Here is a 23,215-nt window from a genome sequence, read left to right on the forward strand (position 1 = left end):
AATTATAGTTTTCTCCAGATATATGCCCAGGAGTGGGATTGAGGGATCACATGGCAACTCTATTTTGAGTTTTTTAAGGAACCTCCATACTGTTTTCCATAGTGTTTATACCATTTTACATTCCCACCAACAGTGTAGGAGGGTTCCTTTTTCTCCACACCCTCTCCAACATTTATTATTTTTAGACACAAAAATTCTGAACAAAAAACTAGCAAACCGACTCCAACAATAGATTAAAAAGATCATACTCCATGACCAAGTGGGATTTAGCCCAGGGATGCAAGGATTTTTCAATATTCGAAAATCAATCAGTGTGATACACCACATTAAAAAATTGAGTAATAAAAGCCATACAATCATCTCGATAGATGCAGAAAAAGCTTTTGATAAAATTCAACATCCATTTATGGTAAAAACTCTCCAGAAAGTGGGCATAAAGGGAACATACCTCAACATAATGGAGGCCATATATGACAAACCCACAGCTAACATCATACTCAACGGTAAAAAGCTGAAAGCATTTCCTCTAAGATCAGGAACAAAACAAGGCTGCCACTCTCACCACTTTTATTCAACATAGTTTTGGAATCCCTAACACAGCAATCAGAGAAGAAAAAGAAATAAAAGGAATCCAAATTGGAAAAGAAGTAAAACTATCACTGTTTTGCAGATGACATGATACTATACATAGAAAATCTTAAAGACACTACTAGAAAACTACTAGAGCTAATTAATGAATTTGGTAAAGTTGCAAGATACAAAATTAATACACCAAAATCTGTTGCATTTCTATACATTTACATGTTTATATAGCATGTGTTTCATCATATTGGTGCCTGACATCTATTAAAAACAAAACCCTACTATCAAATATTTAAGGAAGAAATAATGTCAGTCCTACACAAATTCTCAGAAAACCAAAGAGGAGGGAAGATTTTTTAACTCATTTTATGGGGCCCACATTACCCTGTTTCCAAAATCAGGAAAATACATGAAAAGAAAAGTATAAAACAGTATCCCTTGTGAACAGAGACTCAAAAATCCTTAACAAAATATTAGCAAAAAGCAACACATAGAAAGACACTATATCATGATTGGGTGGGTTTAATCACAATTATGCAAAGTTGATTTAACATTTGAAAATCAGTTTATGTAATTACTCATATTAATTGAATTAAAAAAACCAAAATATATTATTTTAGTAGATATAGAAAAATCATTTGACAAAATTCAATTTCCATGATTGGTTAAAAAATAAAATAAAAAAACTCTCTTCAAAATAGGAACAGAAGGGAACTTCCAGAGTTTGACAAAGCATGTTTGCAGAAAATCTACAGGTTTTCATACTTAAGAGTGAAAGACTGAATGCTTTCCCCCAAGATTCTATTAAACATCTAAGGCAAGTAAAAGAAAGACATGCAGATTAAAAAGAAAGAAATAAAACTCTCTTATTGATAGACACCATGAGTGGGTAAACAGAAAATCCCAACAAAACTAAAGAAAAGCTACTAGAACTTATAAATGAGCTTAGCAAGGTCACTGGATACAAAGTCAATATACAGAAACCAGTTGCATTCCCATATATAAGACTGAAACAATTGGAAATTAAAATTTGAAAATGAAAAAAATGCCATTTACAGTAGTATAGAAAATAAGATGTAAAAATGTATTTAATAAAACAGTACAAGTTCTATAAACTGAAAACTAGCAAACACTTATGCAATTGAAAAAAACCTAAACCAATTTAAAGATATGTATTTTTATGAATTAGAGAACTCAACATTGTTGTCACTTGTCTCCAAATTTATCTATAGATTCAAAGCAATCCCAAACAAAATCCTAGCAAATCTTTTTGATAAAAATTGTCAAATTTCTTTTGAAATTTACATGGAAATGCAAGTAACCTAGATATCTAAAATAGTCCTGAATAAGAATATAGTTAAGAACAGTTATATTGTCTCATCTCAAGGCATATTATAATGCTACAGCAGTCCAAACACTGTGATATTGACCTAAGGATAAAAACACAGATCAGTAGAACACAATGGAGAGTCCAGAAAAAGACCCCTAGTCAACTAATTTTCTACACATTGCCAAAGTAATTCAATGAGGAAAGAAGAGTCTTTTTAACAAATTATTCAGGAGAAGCTCAATATATATGGAAAACTCAACATATATGGAACCTTACCTCATATCATATATAAAAATGAACTCAAAATGGATCAGAGGCCTAAACATTAAAGATAAAACTATAAACCTTCTCAAGAAAAACAGAAAAAAAATCTTCATGAGCCTGGATACCATATAGATTTCTCAGGACAAAAATAGCACAAATCATAAAAAATTTGATGAAACGGAATTCTTCAAAATTTAAAACTTCTGTTCTAAAAAATATCATTAAGAAAATGAAAATCAAGTAATAGACTTGAAGAAAATATTAACAATTCATCTCTCTGACAATGTATTCATATCCAGAGTATAGAAAGAAATTTTATAACTGAATAATGACAAACTTATTGCAGTGTGATGAAAAATGGCCAAGAGATTTGAATAGATAACTCACAAAAAAGTTATAAATAACCATTAAGCACATGAAAAGAATATCTTTAGACATCAAGGAAACCACAAATAGAGAAAATATCAGTAAATACATAGGAGATTTGATCAACACTATTAAAAGCCTTGAACTAACTGACATTTATTGAATACTACATCCAACAACTGCAGAATACACATTCTTTTCAAGTGCATGCGATAAATTCATTAAGAAAATCATTGTACCATAAACAAGCCTCAATAAATTTTAAAGGATCAGAATTATATGGACTGTAGCCTCTGACAATAAATCAATTATTTATAAATAGTATTAGTAATCTAGGAAAACCTCAAATATGTTGCAAGTAAACAACATATTTCTAAATGATTCATGAGTCAAAGAGAAAATTATAAGGAAAATTACAGTATGTTTTGTACTGATGACAACAAAAAATACAACATATCAAAATTTGTTGGATGTAGCTAAAGCTATACTGAGAGGAAAGCATCACTTTAAATTCTTATTTTAGATAAGAATATCTAAAATTGGTGACCTAAATTTCCCCTGTAAGAGGTCAGATGAAGATCAACAAAGTAAGCCAAAAGAATAGAATGAAGGAAGCAATAAAGAAAAATAGTCAACAAAATGAAAGTAGATAATAGAAAATATTAACAGACCCAAAATGTGATTCTTTGAAAAGATCAGCAAAATTGACAACCCTGTATCTAAAATGATCAAGATAAAAGAGAACACAATTTATCAATATTAGGAATGAAAAGGGAATTATTACCATAAGTCTGCAGACATTAAAAGAATACTATGAATAACTTCCTGGCAACAAAATTGATCACTTAAATAAAATGTTCTTGAATGATCAACTTACTAATATTGACATAAGAAAAAAACCAGGAGAATTTAAATGGACTTATATTTATTTTAAAAATCGAGTTTGTTACCAGAACTCTTCCCCAAGAGAAAATTTCAGGCCCAAGTTGGTTTCACTGGTGAATTCTCTGAAACACTTAAAGGACTAATAACTGCAGTCTTACATAACATTTCAATAAACAGAGAATGAAGAATCCTGCCCAGCTCATTTTATAAGGCCATCCTAATACCAAAATCTGACAAAGATATTCCCAAAAACTGAAATTTATAGACCAACTTTCTTCAATAATATAGATATAAAAATTCTTAACAAAATATTAGCAAAACAAATACAGCAATATATTTAAAAAGTTAAGACATGGTGATCAGGTTGGGTTATCTCAGACGGAATGCAAAGTTGGTTTGACATATAAAAATTAGTCAATGTAGTTAATCATTTTAACAGACCAAAGGAGGAAAAAGCCCACGTGATTACTTCAATATTTTCAGGAAAAGCATTAACATTCATAGTAAAAACTCTCAGAAAAATAGGAACAGTAGGGAACTTTCTTAAACTGATACAGGGCATTCCCCGCCCCCCCCGAAATTGTAGACAAATAAGGATGCTCACTTTCAACATTTCTTTTAAACATTGTACGAGAGACACCAGCTTTGTCATAAGTCAAGAAAAGGATTGAGAAGACATAAAGATCAGAAAGGAAAACATACAGTTGTTCTTATTTGCAGTTGATATGTTATTTATGTAGAAAATTCTTGGAAATCTACAGAGCAGTTCCTAGAACTAATAAGTGAATTTAGCAGTTTCAAAGGATATTAGATTAGTATACAAAAAGTATTCTTATATACTGACAGCAAATAATTGGAAATGAAATTTATAAAATTTTATTTAAATAATGCCAAAAACAATGTACAATAAAAGATGTCCAAGTCCTGTATGCAAAAACACACAAAACACATTGCTGGGAGAAATGAAAGACGACCTATGTAAGTGGAGAAATATACCATATTTGTGAATTGGAAGACTTGATAACATTGCAGATCATCTCAAATTGATCTATAGATTCAATGCAATCCCAATCAAAATTTTACCAGCTTTGTTGTAGAAGTGGACTCTCTGATTCTAAATTCATATGAAAGTACAAAGAACCTAGAATAACCAAAACAATTTTTTAAAGTAAGAATAAAGTTCTACCTGATTTCAAGAGTTTCTACAGTACTGTTAAATAAAATTTTCTGTGGTAATGGACGTGTTCTATAGTTATGTGCTGTCCTATATAGCAGTCGCTGGTTTCATGTGGCTGTTAAACACTTGAAACAAGGCTCTTGCACCTAAAAAACTGAAATTCTAATTTTATTTTATTTTATTTAATTAATTTAAATTTAAATAGCCAAGTTAGTGGTTACTGTTTCAAACATTTAAAGGACTAATAACTGTACTGACATACTGTAAGGCTACCTTAATCAAGACAGTTTGGTATTATCAAAGAGAAAGACTTACAGATCAAAAGAAGAGATGGAAGTCTAGAAATAGATCCATGCGTATATAGTCAATTGATTTTCTACAAAGGAGCCAGGGCAATTCAATGGAGAAAACAAAAGCCTTTTCAACAAATGGTAGTGGATTAACTCAATATCTTCATGAGAAAAAAGGAATATAGATCTAAAGCTCTAGAGTTTCTAGAAAAAACATAGGAGAGAAAATCTTCGTGCTCTGGCATATGCAAAGGTTTCTTAGATAAAACAAAAGCACAAAACATAAAAGAAAAAAATGATAAATTGGAGTTCATCAGAATGAAAAATATTTGCTCATTGAAAAACATCATTAAGAAAACAAAAAGGCAAACCACAAGCTGGTAGAACCAATAAACATGGGGAAAATATTTGAACAATACTTTACCAACAAAGCAAAATAATAATACTAATATCTACTTCACAAACACTTATGTGCCAGACACTGTTTTAAGTGCTTCACCTTTATTAATTAATTTAACACATTTAATAAGGTATGTGAGGGCACAGGCTCCAAAGTAGAAATGCTTAAATTCACATTTTAGATCTACTCTTTACTAGCTTTGTAACCTTGGGTAAGTTTCTGAGTTACTCAGTTGTACAGATTCCTCATTAATAAATGAGGAAAATAATAGTACCTACCTCACAGGGTTATTAAGAGGATTGTCACAATATATATAAAGTGCTTAGAATGATGCTTAGCATGTAGTATGAGCTCAGTAATGTAAGCTGTTACTATTTTCTTTGGAAGAAGGCAATGCTCTATAAAACCTGGGATGAACATTAGTGCTTTCATTTACTTATTTGGAAAACAGGTATACATTAATATCAGTCCTAACTCATAAGGTTGTCATTCATTTATTCACTCATTCATTCAAGAAACATTTACTTAGCACCAGCTATTTGCAAGCACTATGCTAGATAATGAGGATATAGTGGTGAATGAGATACATGAAGTCCCTGCCTTTGTGAGGGATATGGACAACAGACAATAAACAATAAACATGTAAACAAATAAAGATATATAATTTAGGGTTTACTGAAAAAAAAAAGAAGGGTAAGAGCACGTGAAGTGACTGGGAGGTACTAGCATAGCTGGAGGATGCCCCTGTGAGGAGACAGCATTTAAACAGAGATATGAATGAAGTAAAGGAGTGAACCATGCCAGAAACTGGTATAAATGCATTCTAGGCAGAGAAGACACCAGTATAAAGGCCCTAAAGTGGGAACAAGCTTCCAGAGTTTCAGGGACAGAAAGAAAGCCAATGTGTCTAGTGAAACACAGAGAAGTGGTAAGAGGCTATGTCAGAGAGGTAAACAGACCAGATAATATAAGGACTTGAAGGATTTTTTTTCTAAGTGTGGTCAGTTCCATGTATGGTTGCACCATTATCTTATATATAGTATTAAAAAGAATTTCATTGAGAGTAGAATGCAAGGAGACTAGAGTAGAAGCAGGTAGACCTGTTAGGAGGTTTCTGCAGTAATCCAGTTGAGAGGTGATGGTGGCTTTGAATAAATACTGTGTTAACAATGGAAGTGAAGAGAAAAGATGAAATGGACATATAGTTTAAAGGTATAGTCAGCAGAACACAATGAGAATTAGGTATAGGGTGTGAGAGAAGATGGGGAATCTAGAATTCTCTTCACTTTTCACCTGAGAAACTGGACTTATGTTGATGCCATTTCCCATGAAGAAGATGGGAAAAGAACAGGTTGGAGTGAATAGTCAAAAGTTCTGTTTGGACATCAATTTTGAGATGCCTACCAGACATCAAAATAGAAATGTAAATGTCTATTTCAGTAGCCAGGAAAAAATGATGATAACTTTGACTAGGAAGCTATGGTGGTGGTGATGGTGGTAGTGAACTTGTGAGAAATAGACTAACTAGAGGCATTTTTAGAAGCTGATAAACATTGGTGATATATTAGGTGCGGATACTGAGATGTCATCAATAATACCGGTTTCTGGCTTGCACAGCTAGATGGATGGTGGTGCTTTTGAATGCAGAAGGGCAAGATTTGGAGGAAGATCATGAATTCCATATTGTATATTTAAAGCTTAAAATACTTGTGAGACACCCAAGATGTGATGTCAAGCAAGCAGTTACTTGTGTAGGTGGTTCTGAAGATGTAAATTTGGGTATCGCTGGAATGTACAAGGTAATTGAAACCATGGTAAAAAAAAAAAAAAAAGTGATCATTTAGGAAAAGAATATAAAATTACAAGAGAAAGGGACCTAAGACTGAGCCTGGAGGGATTTCAGGATTAAAGATTAGGTAAAGTAGACTTAACCTGGAAAAGAGGATGCTGAGAGGCCCAATTCATGTGGAAGTATTTTACAATTTGTAGAGGTCCAGGCAAATGATAGTTTTAATAATTAACTTAGGCCAATACCTCTCATAAGAGTGCCCCCAGATGTAAGCTGATTGAATCAAGGGACACTTAAAACCCCAGGATAAATGATGATATGTTTTCCTTGAACATGAATTTTACTCAAGGGTAAGTAATTTTAGGTATTATTTCTATACAGAAACAAACAGGTCTCTATTATGGAGTAAAATGGAAAAATCAATTAAAGATTACAACATAAGACTTCTAAAAAATTTCATACTTGACATAGGATACCTCTGGTTATATCCTCAGAAATTCCTTCCACTGCATACCTCCTCCTCCTCTCTTGTGTTCATAAGAGTGTTCGGTGGGAACATTTGAGAAACACTGATAAATTAGAGGCAAAGAGTCTTCATGGCAATGAAGAAGTCTTTCATCACTATCAGGCCTACGTGATAGCAAACAAAAAGGGTACTGTTGAAAAGACACTGTTTTTTAAAATTTATAATTAAAAAAGTAACTATAAAAACATTCAAGCAATAGATAGAAAAGTGCAGAGGAAAGCCAAAATAAAAAATTCTTATCATTCAGAAATCACCAAAGTTAATGTTATGTAAATATTATTTCTGACAACTCTCTTTGCAAATATACCAATAGTAGGGTAGATATTTAAAGGTAATTATTTTAAGGGATGATGCTATAGACTAAATTTTGTCCCCTCAAAATTCATATGTTGAAGCCTTAACCCCCAAGGGTATCTGTATCCGGAGACAGGATCTTTAGGAGGTACTTAAGGTTAAATGAGGTCATGAGGGTTGGGCCCTTATCTGTTAGGACTGTGTCCTTATAAGAAGAGGAAGGTCTCTCTCCCACTCTCTTTCTCTCTCTCTCTCCTTCCTCCTTGCTCTTGCACTCTCTGTCATGTGAACATAAGTGAGAAGATGGCCATCTATAAGCCAGAAAGACACCCCTCATCAGAAAGCAACTGTGCTGGAATCCTGATCTTGACTTTCCAGCCTCCACAACTGCAAGGAAGAAAATTTCAGGTACTTGTTATGACAGCCTGAGCTACTAAGACAGGTGAGATGATATATACTTAGAAAACTTTTTATTAAAAGTATAAATTTAATTTTATCTGAATTTAAGAGGAAAAAAGGAAGCACACTGAGATGGAAAGGAATTTTTGAAGTTCCTAGAGAAGGAATTACCTGTTTCTCAATACACAGAGTTAAATTGTACAAGTTTACACTCCCTTCACAAGGAAATGAGAATTCACATTTCACTACGCCCTTGCCAAAAATGAGTATGATATTTTTTTAAATTGCAATTTTCTTCAGTGAAATACTATATTTTGTCATAATTTGCATTTCTTTGATTCTTGGAGCTATATCACATTTTTCATTTCGGGGATTATATTTTCTCTTTCAAATATTATATGCACTCTATTTTCTCTGTTTTGTTATATTGGGGTGTTAGAAATATGTAGACTAAAGTGATGAAGGAATTGGAAAACCTCCTTTCAGCAGCCAAGATAATAATTATTTCCAGCAAGAATCATTAGTGGATGCTAAAATTGCCCTCTGCTAAACAAAGCTGCCTTGCCCAAGGTTACCCTCTCCCAAGGGACAGTCCCCATCCAAAAGCCAGGAGAGTGTGTATGGGACTGGATTTTGAGGATGCTGAATCAAGAAGATAGAATATAAAATTGGAGAAAAGAGAGTTTATCAGTATGAGAGCATTTTCCCAACACACAGGATTTACTGACCTGGCAAGGACTCCAGGAGACAACACTAGTATGCTTCTAGAGGTTGTTGAAAGCTTGGAAAAAGTGATAGCTCATACTAAATGAAGGAGAAGTGCCCAGAATTGCCATGGCAGATGGTGACAGAAGGGATTAAAAGGCTCAGAGGTGAGCAGCTAAAGCACTAGTCAACTGTGTTTAGATGGTGGATACCATACCTTGTCAAAGCAATAAGGTGAAGAGGACCTTAGGATCATTGAGAAGATCAGTGGTGGCTGTCTGCTGCAATCCTGGGCTATTCTAGAATTGGGTGCCCTAGTGGCAATGAGTGTGAAAGGATTCTGAAATAACAGAGGCAAAAATGGCAGCATGTAACCAGCAGAAGCAAAATGATTAGAATAATCATAATGAGTAGCAGTTTCAGAGTGACAGCCAAGGGCCCTGACCCGCATAGAGCTGTAAACATAGTTAACAGAACACAGTATTCCTACAGGCAAGATAGTGGGCAGCCAATAAGGATATGCTTAATTTATTTAACCAAAATAAATGAAGCTGGATGATCAGAGGCTGAGGGCCCTAGCCCTAACTCATGATGCATGATTTTGACCTGAACTAGGCAATTTTCAGAGTTGCCTTAAAAAAGATGCACTGTCACCTTGAGGAAGGATCCTAGGACAGCATGACAAGTGTTTATAGTAATGATTTCCCCTATCCTTCTCCAAAGTGACTTAGGGACTTTTACTTAGGTGAGCATACACTGGGGAAAAGGGAATACTCATTTGGAGAACACTTGGACGTTGAAAAAAGTGTTGCAATAGCCCCTGCCATTAGAGTCAGTGGGGGCCAGTAATAAGTGGAATCCTAATATTGGTCTCACTCACAGTGGACCCACTGTGTTCAGGACCCAAACCCATCCAGTGGCCAGCTCCCCAGGCCTTAAGTGTATAATTGAAATGAACATGCTTGGTAATTGGCAGAACTCTCCCATGGGTTCCTTCTCCCCTTGGACAAGTAATCAAAAGTATTATCATAATCTGGGTTGGATTTTTAATGTCCTGAAAAACTATAAAGTAATTTTGGAAAAAATGACATTATTATGATATTCTTCCTTCAGTTCCCAGTGAGGTAAATATGCCTTTCCAATTTTTTAGTTTCTTTTATGTTTCAGTAGATGTGGTTTCCTACATATAAATATCACATTTCTTGAGAAAGTTATTTCTAAATGTCTTACAGATTTAATTGCCACTGTGAATAGGAACATTTATTACATTTTCTGAATGTTGCTGGTTTCTGAACAGCTATCCAGCTGCCATTCTAATTCCTTAATCCAGGATGGGGATTGTCATGTCTGTGATTCAGAAAAACACTGTGGAGGAACATACATAAGGACAAAGCAACCAATTCAACTAACTATTCAACAAGATTTATTGAAGAATTGAACTAGGTGATTTGTAGGTATACAAAGATGAAAATGTGGAGTGTGCTCAAGAAGCTTATCAGTTTGTAAGAGATAAATCTTCATATCAATAATAATAATAACAATAACAACAATCACAACAAGAAAGGTAAGGAATTATTAGAGCAAGAAGAAAAGAGAGAGAGGGAGGAAGGGAGAGTGAAAAAGAGGGACAAAGGGAGGGAGAATGATGGGAATTGGAGGAGATGGAGTTGTCTTCCAAATGGTGGAATTGCAGATGGTATCCGTGCGCAGGACTCACTGTCAGCCTTGGATAAGAGGTTCTCTTTCCCCTGATATAAAGAGGAGGGGTGCAAGGATGAATTCAGGAAAAATAAAGAATAGCAAGAGACATTCTTAGTGGTTGTCAAAAGATGGAAACTGAAGAAATTCACCATAGTTACCTTATTCTCTGTAAAGTAATATGCAAGGTCATCTATAGATAGTGGATATTGGGGTTTAAGAAGAAAAGAAGAGGTTTAGAAATTGGTAACAAGGAAGGTAGTATTGAGAATAAAAAAAGATGAGAGGGACTTCCCTGGTGGCACAGTGGTTAAGAATCTGCCTGCCAATGCAGGGGACACGGGTTGGAGCCCTGGTCTGGGAAAATCCCACATGCCTCAGAGCAACTAAGCCCATGCACACAACTACTGATGGGAGCCACAACTACTGAGCCGGCGCGCCTAGAGCCCGTGCTCTGCAACACGAGAAGCCACAGCAATGAGAAGCCCGCACGCTGCAACGAAGAGTAGCCCCCATTTGCCGCAGCTAGAGAAAGCCTGTGCACAGCAATGAAGACTCAACACAGCCAAAAATAAATAAATAAATTTAAAGAAAAAAAAAAGATAAGGATTTCAGTAAGTGTGATCTACCGAACACCCACATCAGAATCACCTGTGATGTCTGGTAAAAATGTAGAGTTCCCAGTCCCACTCTAAACCGAGTGTTTGGGAAATGTTAGATAACTTGAATTTGTATGTGAAACATTCAGTTAATCTGAATTTTATATTAAGACCAAGGAATAAGAAACAAAAGCGGTCTTTAACATTATTGGCCAATAATAAAAATATACTTAATATTGTGATAAAGGCCAGTTAATGACTTGTGGGAAGGTGACAAAAAGTGGAGGGCGGGAATAAGAAGATAATGAAGTTAAGGAAAGAGTGAGAGAAGCAGAAAAAAAGTGACAAAAGAGAAAAATAGGAGAAAATGAAAGAGATACAAGATAAAAGAAATTTGAAGCAGAAAGGGAAAAGCGGTATTGTGTTGGTCAAAAAGTTCGTTCGGGTTTTTCCGTAAGATGTTATGGAAAAACCTGAATGAACTTCTTGGCCATGCCAGTACATATTTACACAGGAAGAAATAAAAATGTGAGAAGGGGCTAAGTAGATTTTGGGGTTAGTATTAGTATAGCTTGCTTTTAAATTTAGCCTTCAGTATAAATTATCACATTATTTCCACCTTCTTTGAATTCTGATTAGCAACTTTGCTACTCTTTCTCACAGCTAGGAATTTCAGCTAGCAATGTGTTGGCTAAACTGAGTTTCTCAGGGGAGGATGTTTTTCTACAGGTTTTTTTTTTTTTGCCACAGGATGGCAAAATTGTACCCAGATCTGATACTCTTGGAGCTCTCCTATTCTGACTAGACCTCAGGGCTCAAATAACAGGGAAGCCTGGAAAAATCGAACATAGAGCTGTAGACGGTTATCATGGTTAGTAACCTAACCCTTGGTCACATACAAATCATCAGGTCAGTACTTTTCCTGTTGTTATGTAATTACTCATTACCTGGGTAACCAGTCAACTAACTTTCTCTAACCTGGATGCTGGATCCCTAAATATATCCTCACACCTGATTTATATTCCTCTATAGAATAAATTGAAACTAAAACTCTTCATGATTAAGGAGCCCTCCTGTGTTCGATCTGTAGCCTATTAGTGGTTGATGCTCATCACAGAGAACTTAGTGCTTAGTTGACCGATGGAATGGTGACTTTCTTGCAGATTCCTAAGTGAGGGTTTGAAGAGCAGAAGTGAAAACTATGAGGAAGCATTATACCTTCAGGCACTAAAATTTGATAAAAATAAAACTGTGTATTTTTGTGATGGGCTTCATGGAGTTGAGTGAGGTTTGAAGAGGCACCTGTTGGAATAGAAAGAGGAATTTCTTTCAGCAAGAGCTATGTAAGGCCAGTGGCCTCTGCATACTTCATAGTCATCTCAACACTCTTACCCCCACTATCTCCGTGACCAACAAGACATTCCCCTCCTGCCCTAAACCGTCACGTCACGGTGTTCTTTCATGAATTTTCTTCCTCATTTTTATTCTCACTTGATAAAGATGCCTCAAATGGAATGGCAAAGATAATGCATTTCTTTTTTTCCCAGAGATGGCTCCTTAACAGCCCCTGATCAATGTACTCTGTTAAAAGTTTGTTTTTAGATAGAAGAAATACTAAGCTGTTGCTATAACTTCATGGAGGACAGCAGTCTTGGACAGAGCTAGATTAATTTCTTTTAAATGAGTCCTAATTGTGTATTGCTCTAAAGTTTCTGAGGGAGGACAGTTTGAAATTGTATCAATATCTTCAGGTCACATTGTGTGCAAAAATAAAGCTTAAAAATAATGCGAAACCATAAAAGCATGCATATGCTTTGACCTATCAACTCTCATTCTGAATAGCTATCCAAAGAAAACTGGGATACTACTAATGACTGCTATGTGTTTACCAATCCTGTATCTCTTTCTTCCAGGGCACATATCTCTTAGTCTCCTTTGCAGTTAGGTAGAGTCATGTGACTAAGTTCTGGCTAATGAAATGTGGGAAAAAGTGATGTACACCACTTCAAGACCTGAGCTATAATGAAATCTTTCCTACAGCCCTTCAGGCTCTCTCTCTCTTTCTCTATGTGGCTAAATGCTGAAGAGAATGGGGTTCTAGAAAATGACTGAGCTGCATGGTGAAAGGCACCTGGGTCTGGACTAACTACATGAAACAAAGTTCCCCTGCCAACTCACATGAAAATTAAGTTCTAGTAAGCCACTGAAATGTTTCATTTGTTTATTATTGCATTTAGCCTACTTTCACAAATACACATACTACCAACACTTTACAACATTGAGGAGGAGTGCATAAAGATTAGAAAGTAGAAATAAAATGGTTAATTTTTGCTGGTGTGATAGTCTGTAAAGAATATCCAAGAGAGCTGACAAAAAATATTAGATAATTGACAAGGTATTAGAAACAATAGCAGAGTTCAGTTATATTGCTGGAAACAAGATGAGTATTCAAAATTCATTTATGTAACATCTATACTCAAGCATCAGATTATAAAATGAAATTATAAAAAAGGTACTATTTATGATACCAGTGAAACCTGTATGGTACTCAAGCATGAATCTAAAAAAGATATAAAAGAAAGACTTATATGGAGAAAAATTAGAAAAGATGACCCAAATAATTAGAGAAATATGCCACGTGTGTTAGTCAGGGTTCTCTAGAGAAACAGAACCAATAGGATATATATATGTAAACATATAAGGAATTGGCTCCTCAATTATGGAAGGGGCAAATCCCAAGATCTGCAGAGTGCATTGGCAAGCTGGAGACCAAGCATAGCTTGATGGTTGAGATCCAGTCCAAAGGTCGGCAAGCTCAAAACCCAGGAAGAGCTAATGTTCAGGTTGAGTCTGACGGCAGGAAAAAAAAAATTGATGTCCTAGTTTGAAGGCAGTCAGGTAGGAAAGAATTCTTTCTTACTCAGAGGAGGGTCAGACTTTTTGTTCTATTCAGGCCTTCAACTGATTGGATGAGGCAATTGCTTAAGCAATTGCTTAAGTCTACCAATTTAAATGTTAATCTCATCCAAAAGCACCCTCACAGAAACACTCAGAATAAAGTTTGCCCAGATATCTGGGCACTCTGTGGCCCAGTCAATTTGACACAAAATTAACACCACTCCATGTTTAAACGTAGTCATGAAAATGGCAATTCTTGCCAAACTGGCTAGAATGTATCAATACAATTCTTTCCAAAATTCCATTTTCCACACAATTTGATAAATTCTTTCTAAAATTCAAGTAGAAGAGTGAAGGGCCAAAAACAACCAAGATAAGCTTTAAAAAAGGAAAACAGTAGAAGAGAATTGTTCTTACACTTGTATTAGTTTTCTATGGCTGCTATAACAAATTACCACAAAATTCATGGCTTAAAATAACTCAAATTTATTTTCTTACATTCCTGCAGATTAGAACCAACTCAGTTATCACTGGGCTAAAATCAAGGTGTCATCAGGGCTGACATATATTCATTCACATATTCATTGCTAGAGGCTCTAGAGAAATTACCATCTCCCTCTCACTTTGATCTCAGTAGGTAAAAGTTCTCCCCTTTGAGAATTTGTGGGTTAGATTGGGCCCACCTGAATAATCCAGGATAATCTCCCCATATCAAGGTCCTTAATTTAATCATATCTGTCAAGTACCTTTTGCCATACAAGGGAACATATTCACAGGTTCCAGGGATTAGTATGTGAACATCTTTCAGGAGCCAATTTTCTGCCTATCACACCACTTACCAAATTTAGAATTATATTATGAGACAGTGTGGCATTGGTATAAGTCTATAATGATAAAGACGTAGAAAGAGAACCATGAATATTTTAGAAGTTTAGGCCTTTAGCTTTTCATAGAAGCATTTGTCCTTCTATGAGAAAGGAGACTTGCAAAGAATAGGGTTAAAGATAAGTTATCCAGTACTTGGCACAGGGACATGCTAAAAACAGATTCCCATATTATATTTTATGCAGAAATAAAATTTTAAAATAATATAAAAGGAGAAACTAAATCTTTTAAAAGAAAACATTAGAGAATAATTAGAGAGTATCTTCATGGCAGTTTTTAAAGGAAGCATTTCTTTAACAGGATACAAACAGTGAAGACCATAAAAGACAGGTTCGATAAATTTGAGCACTTTAAAATTAAAGCAATTTTCGTGAAAAAAGACATCATAAGTAAAGACACAGACAGGGACATATTTTGCAACCTGTATCTTAAAAACCAGTAAGAAGAAAAAAAAGAAAAAGAGAGAAATTGGTAAAGGATATAAACAGACAATTCACGGAAGTGTAAACAGTGAATAAAAATATAAAAATATTCTCAAAATCATTAGTGGTCAATGATTTAAGAATATTCTCAAAGATATTCTTAAAATCAAAATCTCAGTGAGGTATAATTTCACAACCATTAAATTGACAAAAATTAATTAGTGGGTTGACATCGAGGGTTAGCGATGATGTAAGGAAACAGCAATTCTTATTTTTTGCTAATGGTAGGGTAAACTGTTACAACAATTTTAGAAAGCAACTTGATAATACCTGGTAAGTTTGAAGATGATCATTCCATAGGATCTAGCAATGTGACTCCTAGATTTCTTCTTTAGGAAAACTCTCTTATATATGCTCAGGGGTACATGTACAAAAATGTTCATCTCAGCCTTGTTTGTAATAGTAAAAAACAAAAATAAATGTTCCATCAGGAGGCACATTTTTCTGTAAACTCTCATACATGTGTATATTAATCAAAATACTTGATTGAAAAAACAACTTGCCATCCTATTAAATGGGGCCAATCTAACAATTTCTGAGGACTTGGACAGGTCCCTCAGGCACTTATGGGGTAAGTACACATAAAGGAATGCTGTTAAACTGAATGAACTAAATCTATGTGTATCAATATGAATAAATCTTTAAAAAGTGTTAATTAGAAAGCTGCAAAAGGATAAATACAGCATAATGACATGTATGAAAATTGTTACACGAAATGATAGTGTTCAGGTGTTCAGGAACACCCATTTATATAATAGAAGTAAAACCATATGCAAAATAAATGATACAAAAGAATTTTAGATTAGTTCTTACCTCCGAGGAGGGGTGAGGATAAAAGGATGAAGGGAGGAGGATATACATATATAACATTTTATGACTAAAAAAGAGGGAGGTATCAAGCGTGTATTGAAAAATGTTAACATCTGCTTAATCTTGGTGGTGGAAAACAGAGGTCTGTTATATTATATTCTGTACTTCCCTGCATGTTTTAAATTTCATATGAAATGTTTCATAATTTTTTATAAAGGAAAGAAGAGGTGGGCAAGAGATGAGAGAAAGACCAAGCAGTAAAAGAAAGCAATTCCTTGAACTGAAAATCATTCACTACTTTTTCAACAAGCACGTATTACAGATTTGCTATGTGACTTATTTTTGTACTAGGAATTTGAACAAAATCCTATTTTTTAGAAAAGACATGCCAATAGTAATTACGCCAGTGTTAACTTAATAGTGGAACACTATGCCTTATGACTTCAACCAACAGAAGTCAAATCCAGTAGGGATGCTTTATTTTGTATAATACAGACCAGTCCAAGTCTTCAGTGCCTGCTAGATTGTTCCTGTGTAATTGGATGGCTGCTGAATCTTTTAAGGACATACCGCTGCTCATTCACTCAGCTTCGTCCTCATCATTCAGTGAAAACTAAACCATCTGTTGTAATGAATATAAGGCTTCCTGCTCTCAATTCTATCTTCTGATTCCCCCAGTAAATGCTGGTTGTCACTTTCAATTTAGAAAAACATCATTATACTCTCCAATTCCTCTTTTAGAATTTTCCTGTGAGAATCTCAAAGCACTTCCTCCATTCAAGGGAGGCATTGCAGTTTGTCCAAGGGGCTCAGTAGTGGTGTTAGCCCCACTTTATATTCTGGACAAAAAGAGATTTCAGAGAGTTCCAGGATTTTGTACCCGTCACTTTGAAAGTTAGGGCCAGTCAAGAAGCAAAGTTATGAGTCGCTACTCTTAGACCTAAAATGTCAACACCAGGCAGTGCTCTGTGGAAAATTTTCAGAAAAATGTTCACAGCATTAGAATCTAACATGACGGACTCTGTGTCAGCTGTAGCTGACAGGTTTTCAGCACTTTTCTGCTTGTAGGCTGTGGGTGGTCTCCAGGCTGCAGACCCTAGTAGAGCTGGTTAGTGAATTGGATGGCTCCTGTAAAGGAAAGAAGTAGTTGGGGAGGAGAGGGCTATGGGTGGTGAGCTGCAGGTAGGAAAAGCTTTTCCCAATGAAACTAGACATTAGAGTAGAAAATGTAGAGCTTAGAAGGGAAAGTATAAAGCAAGCAATTAATTATGGCAATGTTATTTAGAACTCTAATAGAAAAGGCAGAAATCCTCTTTTGGGCATAAGAAATGGGAAATTTCACCTTAGTAACCATAAAACAAACAGTTTAAATGTGAGTTAATCAGTTTCCCTAATATAGTGATTTCTTTTCCTTCCATGCTTTCTTCTCCTCTTCCTTTCTTTCCTCTTTTTTTCAGAAGCCTCTCCAATATCCATTAAAGATGGTCCAGGGGATGTTGTTCAGAGACAGCCCAGCAGTCTGACCTTCTCAAATCCTGAACCATGAGATACTCTCATTATTATTTTCTGAAACTCTAAGTAACACAATTAATTCCACTCAATTAGGAAATTTAATTTTTCATTTTCCACTCTCTGTTAAAACAGAAAAATCAACTTCTTAGTAATCTAGGATATACTTGGATCTTGAGCACTGAATTCAACCCATTGGGGGTGTGTGTGTGTATGTGTGTTTTACTGAGGTATAATTGACATAGCATTGCGTTCATATATACAACATAATGATTCAATATTTATATATATTGCAAAATGATTACCACAATAAATCTAATTAACATCTACCACCATCCATAGTTAAAACTTTTTTCTTGTAATGAGAACTTTTAAGATGCAACCAATTTTTTTTTTAAGAAAATATAACCTTTATATCATGTTTAGGTGTTAGCCTAACAAAAATTAATAAGAATATATTAAAGAACAAAACAATTAGTGGCTTCACTATGCAAGCAGAAACTTCTGATTTGTTAATAAAACAAACTTTTCATTCTGAATGACCAAAAACCCCACTCTTCTTATTTGAAGAATATATATGAATCTGGCTTGTACTCTAAATATAGCCACTCAAAAGAAACCTTATGAGGTTCTGGCTTGCCCTTTTTATTGACAGATTCAGATCTCAACTATATCAGGCCTATGTCTTAAGTCTCTTTGTTAGGGACCAGCAATAAATTACCTGAGGTCAAGTTCTGTTTATACAGTGGACTGTTCTGAGAGAATTACCTTCTTGACTTAATAGCTTCCTTTCGGGTGACATTTCTCCCTGAAAGAAGACAAATTGTCTAAGGTCAGCCTGCAGATCAGCTCCGAGTGTAGGAGGAAATTGTAGTGGATCAGCCAAATTGCACCAGCTCTACCCACCAGCATCAGGCAGCACGCCGCCAGTCAGAGGCCCGCCCTGAGGGTCTGCAGCCGCCGCAGCCTGGGGCTGCTCTCTGAAGAGCAGAGATTTCCAGTCTTTCTCTTTGGGCAGTTCTTGAAGTTTACTCCCCACCCCCTGCCCCCAACCCCTCCAGTTTCCCCCCACTCTCATCAACAAGGAAATGGTTCAAAGCTGAGTTGCTTGAAAAGGTCTTTAAGCATCTACTCTCTCTCCATCTACTAAGGCTAATTTGGGAGTCTGAATGGGAACCGAGGGTGAATCTCAGACTCAACTTGAGCTTGAATCTGCTTGGTTTCATCCGCTGGAGTGACAGAGTGAACTCCAAACTGTCATTTTTAGTAAAACGGAAACTTTAGGAGTTAGAAGTGGACCCAAAGCAATTAATAGGTTCCAGGGCACTAAAAACAGAGCAATTCATTCTTAAAGGTGATTGTCTTCTACATGAAGAAATTCAAAATGATAATTTTTTTTTATTACATATTCACCTTCAAAGGAGCTGGTGACTGCCAAGTGAGTGGGTATTTTACTCCTCCTTTAAAGGAAAAACACAGAGAAAGGGAGAAAAAATAGAAATACAAGTCTCTTTTTAATTAAGCATTTTTTCCTTTGAAGTTATTCTGATTTTTTTCACATTGATGATGTAATTTATGTAAATAATCATCTATCTATGAAAGGAGTGTGTCTGTCAAAAGCTGAAATAAAAAACATCCGTCATTTTGAAGTGATTAACATTCTCCAGATGTTTAAATCATCAGATTTCAGGAGTTTCTCTTTGTTGTGATAATGATATAGTATCCAGAACAAGAATGTTTACTTTTTTGTATGGGTCAAACGCAGATTTTTCACAATCCTATTAAGGCATGCAGTTCATTGTAATTGTATGTGCAGATGAAAGCATATCCAGTTATTATTATTCCCCTTAATTGTAAACTGCTGCTGGTAATTTTACTGTAAAGCTCAAACAAAAGGAGTGTACTTGAAAGGACCACCACTGCCCACTTATGTAATCAATTTATATATGTCAAGTTTGTACTGGGATGGTTATCCCCTTCTGTTACCAGACATGTGACATGCTACCACCCTGCAGCTCGGGGCCATGCATGCATGCCACTGGCTCCCTTTGCAGGCTGCTTGGAAATACAGTACATGTCGGTGATAATGTTAAACGACAGTTCCAAACTATTTCCCTTAGGCCTGTTTGACCCTTGGGTTCAGGGTAAAACAGGAATGGTTCCGCTTGCCTTCAAGGACTGAGCATCCTCACCACTGGCAGATTTAACTCGGAGGCTTGGAGAAGCTCCCTGGAGGCCCAATTACCCTTGTTAGAGGACCTATTGAAACATTAATGACATGTAGGCACTTCATTCATAAAGTTGGGCTCAACTCATGTCTAGCATTACCCCACACACACCCTTGCCGGCTTCAGATCTGAAATGCTTGTAGGGATTTATTAAAACCGCTGACTAGGGCACAAACTGACTACACGCTTATTATGTGCTACCTAAATGCAGACAAGGCTGACAGACAAGGGAGGTCTTAAATCCCCATGTGCCCAGCTCAGTTTTGTAGAACTGTGCTAATTAAGAACAAGAGATTCAGAATAATTTCTCAAAAACTGTGCATGAATAATAATGTCTCTGGCCTTTTTTGTCTATTGAGCCCTTAATACATATGTTCAGGAATTTAATGCGATATTATTCCATCAATGGCCACACAATTCTTCTCTCTTGAACATCAGAGAGATCTCTTGGCATCAACAGAGGGAGGAAATGTCTTCCTTTACTGTTCTTACAAGAAATCAAAGCGTTACAAGGGTTAGATGATGATGATTCAGACATAGAATACCTTCTTTCTGACTGGACTGAAGCCTTGGTAATAGGCTAATAATTAATAGTTACCATCTGCTATCCCTTGTGCCCAACCTTCAAATCATTCTTCATTTGTATTTGAACACACACATTCCTTTTAATCATTCCATGGCCATTTAAGTACTTTGATAAGCCTTGGGTCCCTAAAACGTTTCCAAATCATCCCCATCTGACATAGACCCTTGAGTTAGAACTTTATTAAAGAGGAAGTATGTATAATAAGCGACAAAGAGCTGTAGCATTGGGCTGGGAATTGGGTAACTTGCGATCTCTTCCTTGTTATGTTCAAGCATCAAAGCAAGTGCCCAAGCCAGTCCATTAGTGTTCTTGTCCCTACCTTTTCTGAAGAATTTTAACGGCCTCTTTTGTCACATACAGATGAATGTTTCAACTCTTTTCCCTATGTACCCCTCATCTTTCCTCCAGCTAGAAGAATGTTGGGTCTGGGATTATCTTGGGACCCAAACATTGTCCTTTCTCTAAATTAGAGAAAAAGATTTGCCTCCAGGTTTCTATACAAGTTTCAATTCTACTTGCTCTCAACAGTCAAAGGGTGCAGATTTCCCTGGGTAGAAGAAAAAATGTGCAAAATCTGGGGACATCGCAGTACCATTTTCTATTCATCACCATCATCGCATTAAGTCAACATCACTAGACTTAGTAATGATAGAGCACATTTTATCTCTTCATATTAAATTTAAATGAGAATATTATTTAGAAATTTAAACATGGATCCAGATAGGATAAATGACTTACCTGAGGCCCTATAATTATTCATTCATTTGCTGAGTACCTACAATTGCTGGGCACTGTAATAATGCTTGTAATAGAGCAGGAATAAGATAAGATCCTCTGTCCTGAAAAATGAGCACAGCCAAGACTAGAAACTTAGAAGCAAGAAAAACCACTTCTGCTTCTACTTTCTACATTTTTTTCTGGCACCTGGACTCATTGTTTTTAAGCTTAAAAAGGATTTTAAGTCGTGTTTTGTTCTATTTTAACAATTAATCCCACAGTGTAGATAGTAACCTTACTTCTCCAGGCAGTGTAGGTGATAGCCATATAGAAGAAAGAATACACTATTTTTTCAAAGTGTTCTCCTGCCACATTATGATAATTATTTTGCCTGAGATCCACAGCTAATGTCTTTACTGATACTAAAAACTAAATTTGGTCATTGCCAGAACAGATTTCTTTTAATAAGCCAAAATTTCCTAGCCCAATTTTAGGCTCACTGGGAATTTTGTGACAATTTTCAGAATAGCTCTAAAAAGGTTAATGACGAACTTTTCATCTTGAGCAGTCTCTCAGCAACAAGCTAGTTAGTATCAGGGATCAATGGATGCTACGGAGTTTAGAAGTTCATGAACATGTGAAGTTAGACAAACAATGGGGAAAGTATCAACAAGATGTTCTCAAGACTGGTCAGTCCTCCTAGATCCCTGGAAGTAACATAGCAAGAAACCGAGACAAATTTGTTTATTTTTACGTCAACACCGTATTAAACATATTTCTTACCAAAACATGTAGCTATTCCCTTCTTTGGCTTTTGAGGCTTTTAAATTAACATACTTGGCATCGTAGGCAAATCTTTCCTGTTTCATTTCCTTGATACAAAAAATACGATGTTCAGTTTAAGCCTAAGTATATTTAAAATTTCAGTGTAAGTGGCTACAGCCTGTTGACAGAATGTTTTTGGTGATTCATTATGCAAATGAATCTAACAAAATCCTCTCTTCCCTCACCTCTCTCAATCTTACTCTTTCCCTTTCTCCTCTTCCTCTCCTTTCCCCTTTCTCCTCCCCACCGTTCGTTTTCCTTGATGTATTGGTCATAAAGACCCACTGCCTCTTCCTCCTTAATCTATATTGGACCTAATTGTTTCTGTTATCATACCTAAGCCCTAGCATATACTTCTTAGCTCACAGCTGTAAATTCATTTTTTCATCCCCTCAATCACTGTCAGATTAATCTTCCACATATTCCATTTTCATATAGTAAATATCCACAAGCTATTATAAAATCCAAACTCTTTTGCTTGATCTTTACAAAGTTTTCCATTACCTCACCCTCTCAGAACTCATTTCTAGGTAAATATTATGTAACACCTTACTATTTACAATGTATTTTACATCTGATAGCACTTGAGAACCTCATAAAAATCTGAAATGAAGCTCAGAGAGATTAAGTTACTTGTCCAAGGTCTCACTGACACTGAAAGTGAGTGCTCAGGCCAAACCTTGGTCTATTGCATCCACATCCTACCTACATGTACAAGAGTTGGCTAAGTATGACCTGCGGGCCAAATACAGCTTGCTGCCTGCTTTTGTAAATGAAGTCTTGTTGGAACCTAGCTATGACCATTTGTTTTTCCTATACAATGGCAGCGTTGAGTAGTTGCAACAGATACTATATAGTCCTCATAGCTGAACATATTTAATATCTGGCCCTTTACAGAAAAAGTTTGCTAACCTTTGGTTTAATGTTTCAGAATCTGATCTTTAAAATAAAAATATACTCAAAAAAAATCA

This window comes from Balaenoptera physalus (assembly GCF_965194825.1).
Source record: "Balaenoptera physalus genome assembly, chromosome: 1".
Classification (NCBI taxonomy): domain Eukaryota; kingdom Metazoa; phylum Chordata; class Mammalia; order Artiodactyla; family Balaenopteridae; genus Balaenoptera; species Balaenoptera physalus.